This window comes from Monodon monoceros, unplaced genomic scaffold (genome assembly GCF_005190385.1).
Source record: "Monodon monoceros isolate NGI ecotype Baffin Bay Population unplaced genomic scaffold, NGI_Narwhal_1 Super_Scaffold_10, whole genome shotgun sequence".
NCBI classification, from domain to species: Eukaryota; Metazoa; Chordata; class Mammalia; order Artiodactyla; family Monodontidae; genus Monodon; species Monodon monoceros.
This window is the reverse complement of record NW_021703766.1, coordinates 10,079,503-10,090,982: the sequence shown is the minus strand read 5'-3', so window position 1 is coordinate 10,090,982 and position 11,480 is coordinate 10,079,503.

Genomic DNA, 11,480 nt, shown 5'->3' with positions numbered 1-11,480 from the left:
TTTCTAGCTGCTCGCACCACCAATGAGGCACTCATTTTTTTCTGCAGGAGAGTTGAATCTACCTATTTGATTCCTTGCATCTCATGCCACTAGGACTTGTCTTCCACATCCAATAAGCCTAGCAGTGAATTTTCCTAAATAAGAAGAATTTATCTACACATGGTACATTAATTCCAATAACACCTTTTCCTCACTCCACTGGATCTTCTTCTTTCTTCCTTTCTTGCTTCCTTTTTTTCTTTCTTTCTTTCTTGAAATGACTGGGTGAAGTGAGGACAGCCTTATAGCCAAACCCATGGGCACTGGATTAAAAATATCCATCTGTGCAAAACACGTTTGATGTGTAAATGCGCTGATCTTGTAAGGAGAGAGATGAGCCTGGGAAATGGTGATGGGAGTGAATGGTAGGATCAGAAGCACTTGGGAGTAGGAAGCTGCGTTTGAGGCGTGGGCAAGGGGAGGGCAGGGATGAGCAATAAGGGTCAGAGACTGAGACCGGGCTGCACAGGGTGTAGGGGAAAGAGAGGTGGATGTGAAGACTTTATACTGAAGGAGTAGTAGGGGTGACTTTTAGGAGAGAGGTGGTGAGAGGAACAACCTTGAAACAGGGACACCATTGTGTCATCAGCCAGGGGAAGTGAGCATTGGCCCTGGCACTGCCCATCAGTACACTGTGTGGTGGTGGGACAAATTGGGAGATTGGGATTGACATATATATACTACTATATAAAACAAATAACTCATGAGAACCTGCTGTATAGCACAGGGAACTCTACTCAAGAGTGGATATAAGTATAACTGATTCACTTTACTGTACAGCAGAAAATAATACAACATTGTAAAGCAATTACACTCCAATAAAAATTAATTTAAAAAAATATACCACGTGACCTTGGACACACAAATCAATCTTTCTGAACCTCAGTTTCCTTATGTGTAAAGCAGACTTGAACTAGTTGGTCTCTAAACAATGTCTACTTCTGAAATCTTGAGTTCTGGACTCTCTCCAACTCTATTTGAACACCTACAGTTAATAAAGCAGTTTTGCTGAATGTTTTACAAAGGAAAAATCTGACTGAGGAAAAGAAAAGAACTGCTTTTTGTCTACTGTTTGAAGCCAGCCGCATGCAGAGAGTTCATTATGTGAAAATACCATTTGGGGAGATTAATTAAAAATTCTGACATTCAGAGCAGGGATTTGGGGCAGGAATGTACAAGTCCAGAACTCTGGGTAGCATTAGGTATCTAAACATTGCACCTTATTAGGTATATAGTCAGGTGTTAGGAGGGGGACATGTGGAAGCCAACATTCCAAACCCAGGTGCTGGTAGGCTTTATGCATTTTGTTTGAATTATTGCACGTTTAATAGGATTTAGCTACAGTGCCTCTGCTCAGCAATCTGTTTCCTTGGCAATGCAATCCTCAGAGGGGCAGAGGCCATATGGAAAACAAGGGTCATTTTGTAATTTAGTAAGTGAGGTGAAAGGAAGAGAATTTCATTCGATGGACATCTTTGTATTCCCTCTACACACACAGTAAGGAAAAGAGTGACCAGCACACGGTAGGTACTTAACAAATGGGATGCACTCATTATTATGAGAAAAAAATTCACCCTATGCACATATTATAATAGATGCCCAAACATGCTCTTTTTCCAAAAAATGCTTGGCAGACACAATAAATATTCTCCATAGTTTCACTGGCTCTTTTCTTCCTACATCTCTCACATACATTCCATCAGTAAGTCTTGTTCATTCTGTGTCCAATTCATATCCCAGGTTCATCCAGGTCTCCCCGGCACTGCGGCAGGTGGTCCAGCCATTATCACTTCCCACCTGGACCTACAACAGTCTCCTAATTTATCTATTTTTGCCCCCTGCACTCCATCCTTCATGGAACATCTAGAGTGATCATTTGAAAACATGAGTAACATCATGTCACTTCTCGGCCTAAGACCTTCTGGTACCTTCCAAGGGTGCCTATAATAAATTGCAAACTTCTTTCCTGGTTGACGAAACTGGCACATCCTGGACCCTCCTTACCTCTGACCCTTCTCATCCTGGGCCACTTTTATGGCTTCCTTAGTGAGCTAAAATGTATATGGCCTTCCTTGTCTTCCTGAAACATGCCAAGCTCACTCCCACCGCAGGGCTTTGGCACTAGCTGTCCCCTCTCCCTGGAATGGTCTTCATCCCTGGTCTTTGCATGGCTGGCATGAGTTTATCATCAGTTCTCAGTATACTTGTCCTTTCCTGGGAGAGTCTCATCCTATTCCACTCTCTGTCACACACCCACCCATATTTTAATTTTCTGCACACCATTTCTATATCTGATATTTTTGTATATTTATTTACTTGTTTATTTGTTTTTTTCCCCTCTCTCTCCCTCTCTTCAGAACATAAGCTCTGGGAGTGTGGAGACCTTTTATTATATTTTATTTTCTGCCAGGAACTCAATAGATATATCTTGAACAGAAGAGTGAATTAATTTTGTCTAAAATTAATGGTCAAGTCATGTTGCCACAAAGAAGCAGGTCAGCACAATAATGAAGTAACATCAGTGATTAGGTAAAGAGTCTGCCTGAGCACTTCAGTTTTTATTTTTAGTACTTCTTTAAATTGATAATTTGTTTCACTATATGACAACTTTATAACCATTTATGTGTCTTTAATTATGTTTCATAATTGTTAATTTTTTTTCTTTTAAAAAATATCTAATTTTTTCCAGCTAAGTAGCCCAGCTCTACATCTGTGTACGTTAGGGAAAAATGAGGACACTCTAGACACCCAACAACTTGTGAACTGTTTAAATAAATTATAGAAAAACATATGTAACTCCATTTTGTCAAATAATTTTATCCATACCTCTCTATTTAGAAGGATGTTCACCAAGCTGTTTAAAATTCTCTTCTCAGAAAGGGGGGTTGGGATTATGACTATCGTTTAAAGGAAAAACTTTGAAAGGCTATAAAATATAAGGGCTTGGAATGTTTGAGTTGCAGGAGAGAGTTTTTCACTTAAAAAAAAAAAACAAAAAGCCAATCCCTAAGTGAAAAAGAAAAAAGACGGGAAGTAAAAATTCAAATTCTGAAACCAAGATTTTCTATTCGCAAATTCAGCTGGGGTGCTCAGGTAACAGTAATCCTCAGGACATTTTTGCAGGCATTGGCTCAGTTGACCAGGCAACACCACGACAGAACACCGATGGCTTTGAGACCATTTCCCTTTTGTTCTCTCTCCTACCCCATCCCTCTCACGCCCCACAGCACCATCCGTCTACACCCCAGTAGTGTACTATATTCACGTGCCTGCATTGAAAATTGGCTATGTGTAAAACACTCAGAGAAGGTGGAGAAGGTTTCCTACATGTGGGCTGTGACGGCTCCTTCTCTTAGGCATCTATTCTCATCTACTGATTCACATGGGGTCTGAGCTCTGTCCTGGGAAAGTAAATTGAAACATGCCAGCAGTGGGAACCAGCAATGCACAGGCATGTCAGGGCTTGGTGGAACAGACCAAGTTGTCAGGAGACCCTCAGGGCCCTTAGGAGAAAATCAACCTGCAAGAAAAAGAGTCTAGAATAACAGACTGAGACTGGGCAAAGAACCAGAGGTTTCTTTGGAATTTTTCAAAAGGGAAACATCACACAAGATGGACAGGGGTGCCTGCTAATCCCCCTGCCACTTCAGCAGTGCCCGTGAGCATGCCTTCATAGAAGGGGTCTGAGGCTCTTGACACCTACTTGCCTTAAACAATGTTGATGTATCTCTATTACAAAACCATGCCCTAGACTGGTCCACCAAGATGGGGGAAAAAGTTTGTAATCATGCAAAATTTCAAGGCCACGTGACAATCACAAGCTTCCTGAATTGAAGATATGGGTTTACATTATGGCCAGATGTGGGTAATTATTTGAGGAAAAAAAAAAGTGTCTGAGCCTTCACGTGCAGAAGACACTTGCTTCTCATTCCACAGATTCTTTTTTTTTTTTTATTTTGCGGTACGCGGGCCTCTCACTGCTGTGGCCTCTCCCGTTGCGGAGCACAGGCTCCGGACACGCAGGTCCAGCGGCCATGGCTCATGGGCCCAGCCGCTCCGTGGCATGTGGGATCTTCCTGGACTGGGGCACGAACCTGCATCCCCTGCATCGGCAGGCGGACTCTCAACCACTGTGCTACCAGGGAAGCCCTCTTTTTTTAAAAAAAAAAAAATTTATATATTTATTTATTTGGTTGCACCAGGTCTTAGTTGTGGCAGGCAGGCTCCTTAGTTGCAGCTCCCGGGCTCCTTAGTTGTGGCGTGTGAACTCTTAGCTGTGGCGTGCATGTGGGATCTAGTTCCCTGACCAGGGATTGAACCCAAGCCCGCTGCACTGGGAGCGTGGAGTCTTATCCACTGCACCACCAGGGAAGTCCCCTACAGATTCTTAATATAAAACTAAGAGCAGGTCCTTTCGTGGGATCATAGATTTTGAAAACCTTCATTCCTCTGCCCACAATGATCAGGCAACTCTTCTCCTGTGGCCTCCTCTTCCACCCACCCCTCCTGGAAGGAGGTGAGTCTAAAAGGACTCAGATAACAGATGGAATGAATAGTTGTGTGTCTTTACAGCGCTTTCACGCTGCTTCTTGTTTAGCAGTCCTTACAATCCTATGTGTGAGACTGGACAGGTTACCCCTGTGGTACCCCAGGAGTATAAGGGTATTTGGTGATGTTCAGTGCTTGCCTAAGAACCCAAGGCTATTTACGTGAGGGTCTCCACAGCAGAGCCGATTCCCCAGTTCTACCTCCATCAGATTTCTCATGAAAGACAAAGGGAAGAGAAGTTGTGCCTCTCACCAGCGGGCTCTGTGGTAGCTACGCTTGTGATCTGCCCAGCACGTTTTCCTTTTGCCCTTGGCCATCGGTCATCAGTGAATGTCCCAGTTCCATCTGTCCATACAATTTTTTTTGCTTAAGCTGGTCTGAATCGGGTCTCTGTCTCTCATAACCACAGGAAGCCTAACACCAAATGCATTAATGACCAACAGCTTTGTCTTGCCCCAGTCACTCCTTTTGAGGTTCCTGTCATAGAGCCCAGTGTTGCTTTGCTCCTGTTTGGGCAGCAAAGTTTCAGATATTTTAAAGGATATTATGGAAGTAGGGGGAAATACAATACTATTCAATTTGTGACCTGAGAATTCCAGGCAGTGTTAAGTTCAGAAGATCGCCAGGAGTAACATTAAGAAAAAAACACTAAGCAGATGACAGAGTGGAAACTGACTGCCAAAAATTCTATCCTTTTCTATCTCTACTGGAGGCAATATGACAAAATTTATTAATTTTGACTTCCAGCTAATAACATATCAGGAGATAAACTCACTGATGTACTTTTTCATTTGGCACAGAAGGCCATCGGTGTTCAGAGGGCATGAGACACTGTTAAATGAACGCTTGTGCTCTGCTGGCAGGACCAGAAAGTTGTGTTTCTTGGACTAAACTCACCAAATAAATTCTCTCGGCTATAAGCACTCAGGCCTCAGGGACAGACAAAAGTAAACAGTGAGATCATCTTGATCTACTCACACTTTACAGTGAATTGTTCTGTATAAAATTCCCCTTCTCCAGCTCTCCACTTGAATCTTGGCTGTGCTATTAAGAGAAATGAGCCACACTATCTATTATTTATTTCTCAAATTATCCTCAGTTACTCTAAGATTGATCAATAAAAATGAAATCATTAAGGGGCCAACATATTAAAAAAGCAATATCCCAAACAGTTGGATTATAGGCGTAAGGCCAACTGGCCCGAGGCAGGGGAACACAATCAGATTCACAGGTTGCATCAGACCGAAACTCTCCGGACCACCCAGTTCCAGAAACTGACCTGGGGACTTTGCACCCGGCCCGGCCTTCCCGCCTTTCGAGGGGCGGGACTAACGGTCCCCCTGGATACCCGAAAAGACCACCAAATAAGGAATACCCTGCGCCCTCCCAGATTCACCACACCCCTTTCCCTTCTTCCCCTACAAAATCTTGGCTAACCCTCGCCCGGGTGCGACTTGTCTGGCCCCTTTCTCTCGGACCAGTGAACCTCGCCCAGGAGCGCTCCCTAATAAAGCTCACTTGAAGCTTTCCTCTGTTTCGCGGTGCCATTTATTAAGATCCGACCTTACAACAGGATTCTGCTGTCAGATTTAAAGCCCAAAGGAAAGAATCCCCTCTCCCTGCTAGCACTTCTATAAAAACAGCTACTCCAAAGAGGATAAAAATGAATGGGACCAGCCCCAATTTTGGAGAACCTGGTAGCTGAAAGAATAAGGATTAGGTCCGTATAATGATGCTTCTAACAATGATAGCAAAGAATCATAACTGCTATTACCACTTTTGAAGGCTTATTGCTACTGGGTTTTTTTTTTGTGGTGATGAAAATTTTATTTATTTTTTTAATCGAAATTAGTTGATTTACAATGTTGTATTAGTTTCAGGTGAACAGCAAAGTGATTCATATATATATATATTTTATATGTATTAGTGTGTATATGTATTGTTCTAAAGCAGAGAATTACAAACTATGGCCCAAGGCCTGTTTCTGTCAATAAAGTTTTATTAGAACACAGCCACACCCATTCACTTACATATTGCCTGTGGCCACTTTGGCTCTACATTAATAGAGTTGAGTATTGCCACAGAGACCTATAATCTACAAAGCCCCCAAATATTTACACTCTGACCCTTTATAGAAAAAAGTTTGCTGAACCTGGTCTAAATGCTCTTCTAGCATTTTCTTACACAACTGTCATAGAGACCATGAGGTAGGTTAATGCTATTTCCATTCCCACTTTACAGATGAAGAAAAAGGCCCAGAGAGGATTAAGTAACTTCTTCAAGTAAAGCGGAGCTCCATCCACTTCTATTTGTAAAACTTACATTCTTAATGAATCCACAGTGCTGTCGCCCTAATGCAAATAATACTATTGTCCTAGCGCCCTCTAGAATGTATAATCTGCTGCCCAGGTAAGAAAATGTAGCCTTTGGCGCAAGGCTCTAAATAGTAGATTGAGGGGGTGGGTGCAGGAGGAATTAGAGAGAAGGAGGAGGCCCTTTTGTATCATGCATTACATAAATATCAGTCAGCGGTCAAGGACGTCACCACAAAATTAAAGTTTCTCTGCTCAAATGTACTCTCTCCTTTCTCCGAACCGCTGATGACCTGGAGTAATTTAGGAAAAATTCAAGGATTTCCCTTATGTTCTATGCCATAGAACCATACAAAAACATTGCAAAAAGGAAAAAGCAAAACACCTTGTTAACACAGGACTTGGCCATTCAGAACTTGGAGGGACTCTGTGGCAAAGTCACACGTTAGGTCATTCTCTTCCATCTGGGACTATAAAGCCAAGAGCGCATCAAGACCAGCCACAGACATCTTGGCTGTTTGAAGAAATCAGTCATTTTCATAATGGCTGGAGAATGATGGAGATTTATGTAGATTAGTTCTGATCATCACCACACCTACAGCATGGCTATAACCCTTCCTATATACAGGTGAGGAGACCCACCCAAGCCACAGACCTGATGAGGGGTAAAGGACATGGTCCCTCTCTGTGGCCCATTTGGCTCCCGATACCACTACTGTTCCATTCTAGTTCTGCATCTGAGCTTTCTTTTCCCATTTTAGCCCTGTTCCCATCCCTTGAGTTTGCCAAATGCCCTTGGCTTCTCGGATTTGACCCCTGGAGACAGCCCTCTTTAAGGGCTGGCCCATGCTCAGTCCTCCACTGTCTCCTCTGCCCACCAAATGGAAGAGGATGCCTTGTATTTCTGATGCCCATGCTTTGCACAGGACTCTGCCCACTCAGCATTTGGACTGTTGCTTTACCTAAGAGGATGCCCTGGCAAAGGCTCTGGTTCCTTCTCAGCCCGGGTCTTGGCAAATACAATTTTAATCCCTGTAATATGAATATATTTCATTGGGGGATTTGAGGACTTCCACCGTACATATATATTACCCATTATTGAGAAAAGGTGGTGGAGGAAAGTAGGGAAAAACCCTACTCATTTTGGAGTTAGATACTTCTGGACCTATCACCTCTGACCCCATGTAGGTGTGGCCGAAGTCCTTTAATCCTGTAGGCCTTCATGCACTCATTCACCAAATGAGTGCATTAAGGTGTCTAGTCTGCAACATTGTTGGAAGTGATAGAGGCAATAAAAGTGAGCAGCTTCCAGACTCCCCACCAACAGGGGCACTGCGTGATAAATGGTAGCATCACACACCCACTCGGGGGTCATCACGGCACAGACTCCTGCCCATCAGATTTTTGTCTCCAGAGTTCTGTGCCCACAGCTACCTCTCTAAAACTCTTCATTCTGATCGGTCTAGTTTGTGCTCAGCCCATGGCTGTCTAGTCCATTTCTACTCAGTGTGGTCCCTGGACAAGCAACATGGTCCTCACTCAGGACCTTGTGAGAAATGTAGAATTTCAGACCCTTCCCCAGACCTAGTGAATCAGAATCTGCATTGTAATTGTTCCCGGTGACTCTTGCACGTATTACGATTTGAGCAGCTCTGTTCTGTCTTCCTCTGTAATTATCATGTGTAAATTTCCTCCCATCATACAGATTATCTGACGGGTTAGATTCCTCTTGCTGCTGTGACAAACGATCACAAATTCAGGGGCTTAAAACAACACCAACTTATTCTCTTGAGCTTCCGCAGGCTGGAAGCCCACAAGCAGCTTCCTGGGCTGAAACCAAAGTATTGGCAGGGCCGTGCTCCTTCCAGAGGCTCTCAGCTAGAATCTGTTCTGTTGCTTTTTCCAGATTCTAGAACCGATTCCTTGGCTTGTTGCTTCCTTCTCCATCTGCAAAACCTTCAGCAGCAACTTGCTTCAGCCTTCATATTGCCTTGTATCTCTCCCTCTGCTGCCTCTTTATAAGGACATATGTGATTACATTTAAGTACCAGCCAGACAATCCAGGATTCCCTGGATTATAATTTGAAGATTGTTCACTTACTCACATAGGCAAAGTTCCTTTTGCCATATAAGGTGGTATTCACAGGTTGCAGGGGGTTAGGACACGGACATTTTGGAGGCCCATAATACATTCTATCATACCTGGGTCTCTCTTTTTTTTGGCACTTAGTAGGTCTTTAATAAAAGTTGGTTGACATTTTTGTTCGTTTAGTGGACGTCATAATTAGTAGATGCCTGCCTGGAGATGCCCTCAGGGAGACAGGCAACTAAATACATCGACTATAATTTATCATAACTGAGTATTTATGAACATATCCCTCAGGTTCATATGTTTTCGATGGAAGAGGTAATTAACCTTGAAGGGTTCACAAAAGAGGTGAATGAGTCCTGAAAAATGAATAGAAATTCAGCGGGTGATCGAGACAGGGAGAGACATTCCAAGCAGAGGAAAAAAGCATGGAGACAAAACAACAAAGCCTATTTAAGGAGCTGTAAGTGTTAGGCGAATTAGAGTGTAAGTATAAAGCCAGAATCAAAAGATGAAGCAAAGGCAGTTGGTAAGGATCACATCAGGAAGGGTTTCGAATATCTCCCCAAGGAAATCAGTGTCTGTCCTGTAGAGAACAGGCAATTATTAAAGGGTTAAAATCAGGAGACCGAGAAGATCAGAGCATCGTTGAATAAAGATCATTCTGGTGACAGTGTAGAGGCTATTTTGCAGAAGCTCGGCACAATTAAATTCACTTTTCCGTTCATGGTCGGTGTTTGAATACATTCCTGCTCAATGTCCCTGCTATGCGCCATTACGCTTGTCAACACACAACTTAAGTGACAGAGAAACAGCAGCACAGAGACAACGTGATATAATGGAACGTGTACTGACTCAACCACTGGAAGTTTCTCACGTGCTCAACCCTCATCCCTGACTCCTACTAACCTATTCCAGCCTCACGCCACTCAACTGTACCCGGGGCTCAATGTCTCGCTTGACGCCAGCAAACGTCTGTCCCTCCTACTAGTTACATTAAGGATCAAAAGAGCTAAGTCCCTTTGTAAACATCAGTTCTTATTTCCCATTCTTGAAAAGCTCACTTTGCAAAGAAGATGGAAAAATTCAAAGCCCTTAGCTTTGTACTTTCACAAAGAAAGCAAATAGGAAAGTCATGGTGTTCCTTGTTTCAAAAAAAAAAAAAAAGGGTCTGACACAACAGGGCATTTTGCCAAAAAAAAATCCTGTTTCTTTCCAATAAAGGAAATGAAGCTGTCTGGGCACCTCGTTGACATGTGCCCTGCAAGGAGGGCTTGTCTCTTCCAGGGCCACTGGGGATGTCAATGCTGGTCCCTGGATGCCCATTCCCACCACCACTCACCCAGAAAGACAGAATATCAGATACAAGGTGCTCCTGAGCTGGGAAAGTTTGTCCCTCTATTCACGCGACTTCTGTCTGCTCTCAGCTCTCCAAATGATCCCTGAGTCTTGAACACTAGAGGACAAAGTGGCAGAAGATGTGTGTGGCAGGTGGCTGTGAATTGAGAAATATCGAAGTCCAATATCAGAAGGGAGATCTCTCCAGAATCTTGAAGAATGGGCCGCAGATGGACATATACCAGAAAGTCTGCCAATAGAGCCAGACGAGATTGGCGTGCACAGGAAGTGCCGAACGAGACAATGCTGCAACTGTGCCCCACGCTGTCCTCTCACCGCCAGCCTCGTCCGCTGTAGCGTCCTTCCCCCGTAATGTCGGCTCCACGCAGACAGCTCACCCAAATCCTGGCCATCCTTCAATGCTGCCTCACCTCTGATGGCACTAACATTTAATCTTTCTCTTTTTCCCTTTTTCCTTTCTCTCTCTCTCTCTCTGTACCCACTTCTCTCTCTTTTGTTCCCATAGTACTTTTCTGGTACTTTAACTCAATTCAACAGAAACATAGGTTCCAAGATTGCAACACACCGAATTCCTTAATAAACATAATTGTATAAGAAAAAGAGTGTGGATGCAAATCTCACTCTGCCTCTTACCAGCTTTATAAGCAAATCCCTTCACCACCATTCTACATAGGCCCTGATGGAATAAAACCTGGGATCTGGGGCCACGGTACTGGGTTTTAATCCTGCTTTTAGGAGTAACAACACGTAGCATGTGGTGCATGTGGGCAAGACACCAACTAAGTCTCAGCATCCACATCTGGAAGTGGAGGAAATGCTAGCACCTGCTTCCCGGTGTAGCTTTGAGGATGGGCGCGTTCATAGGACGTGCGTGATAACACAGTCGCCATCCCAGGGCTTCCCTGGCGGGAGAGTGGTTGGGAGTCTGCCTGCTAATGCAGGGGACATGGGTTCAAGCCCTGGCCTGGGAAGATCCCACAGGCCATGGAGCCACTAAGCCCGTGCGCCATGGCTGCTGAGCCCGTGTGCCACAACTACTGAGCCCGTGTGCCACAACTACTGAAGCCCGTGCTCCTACAGCCCATGCTCTGCAACAAGAGAAGCCACCGCAATGAGAAGCCCTCTCACCGCAA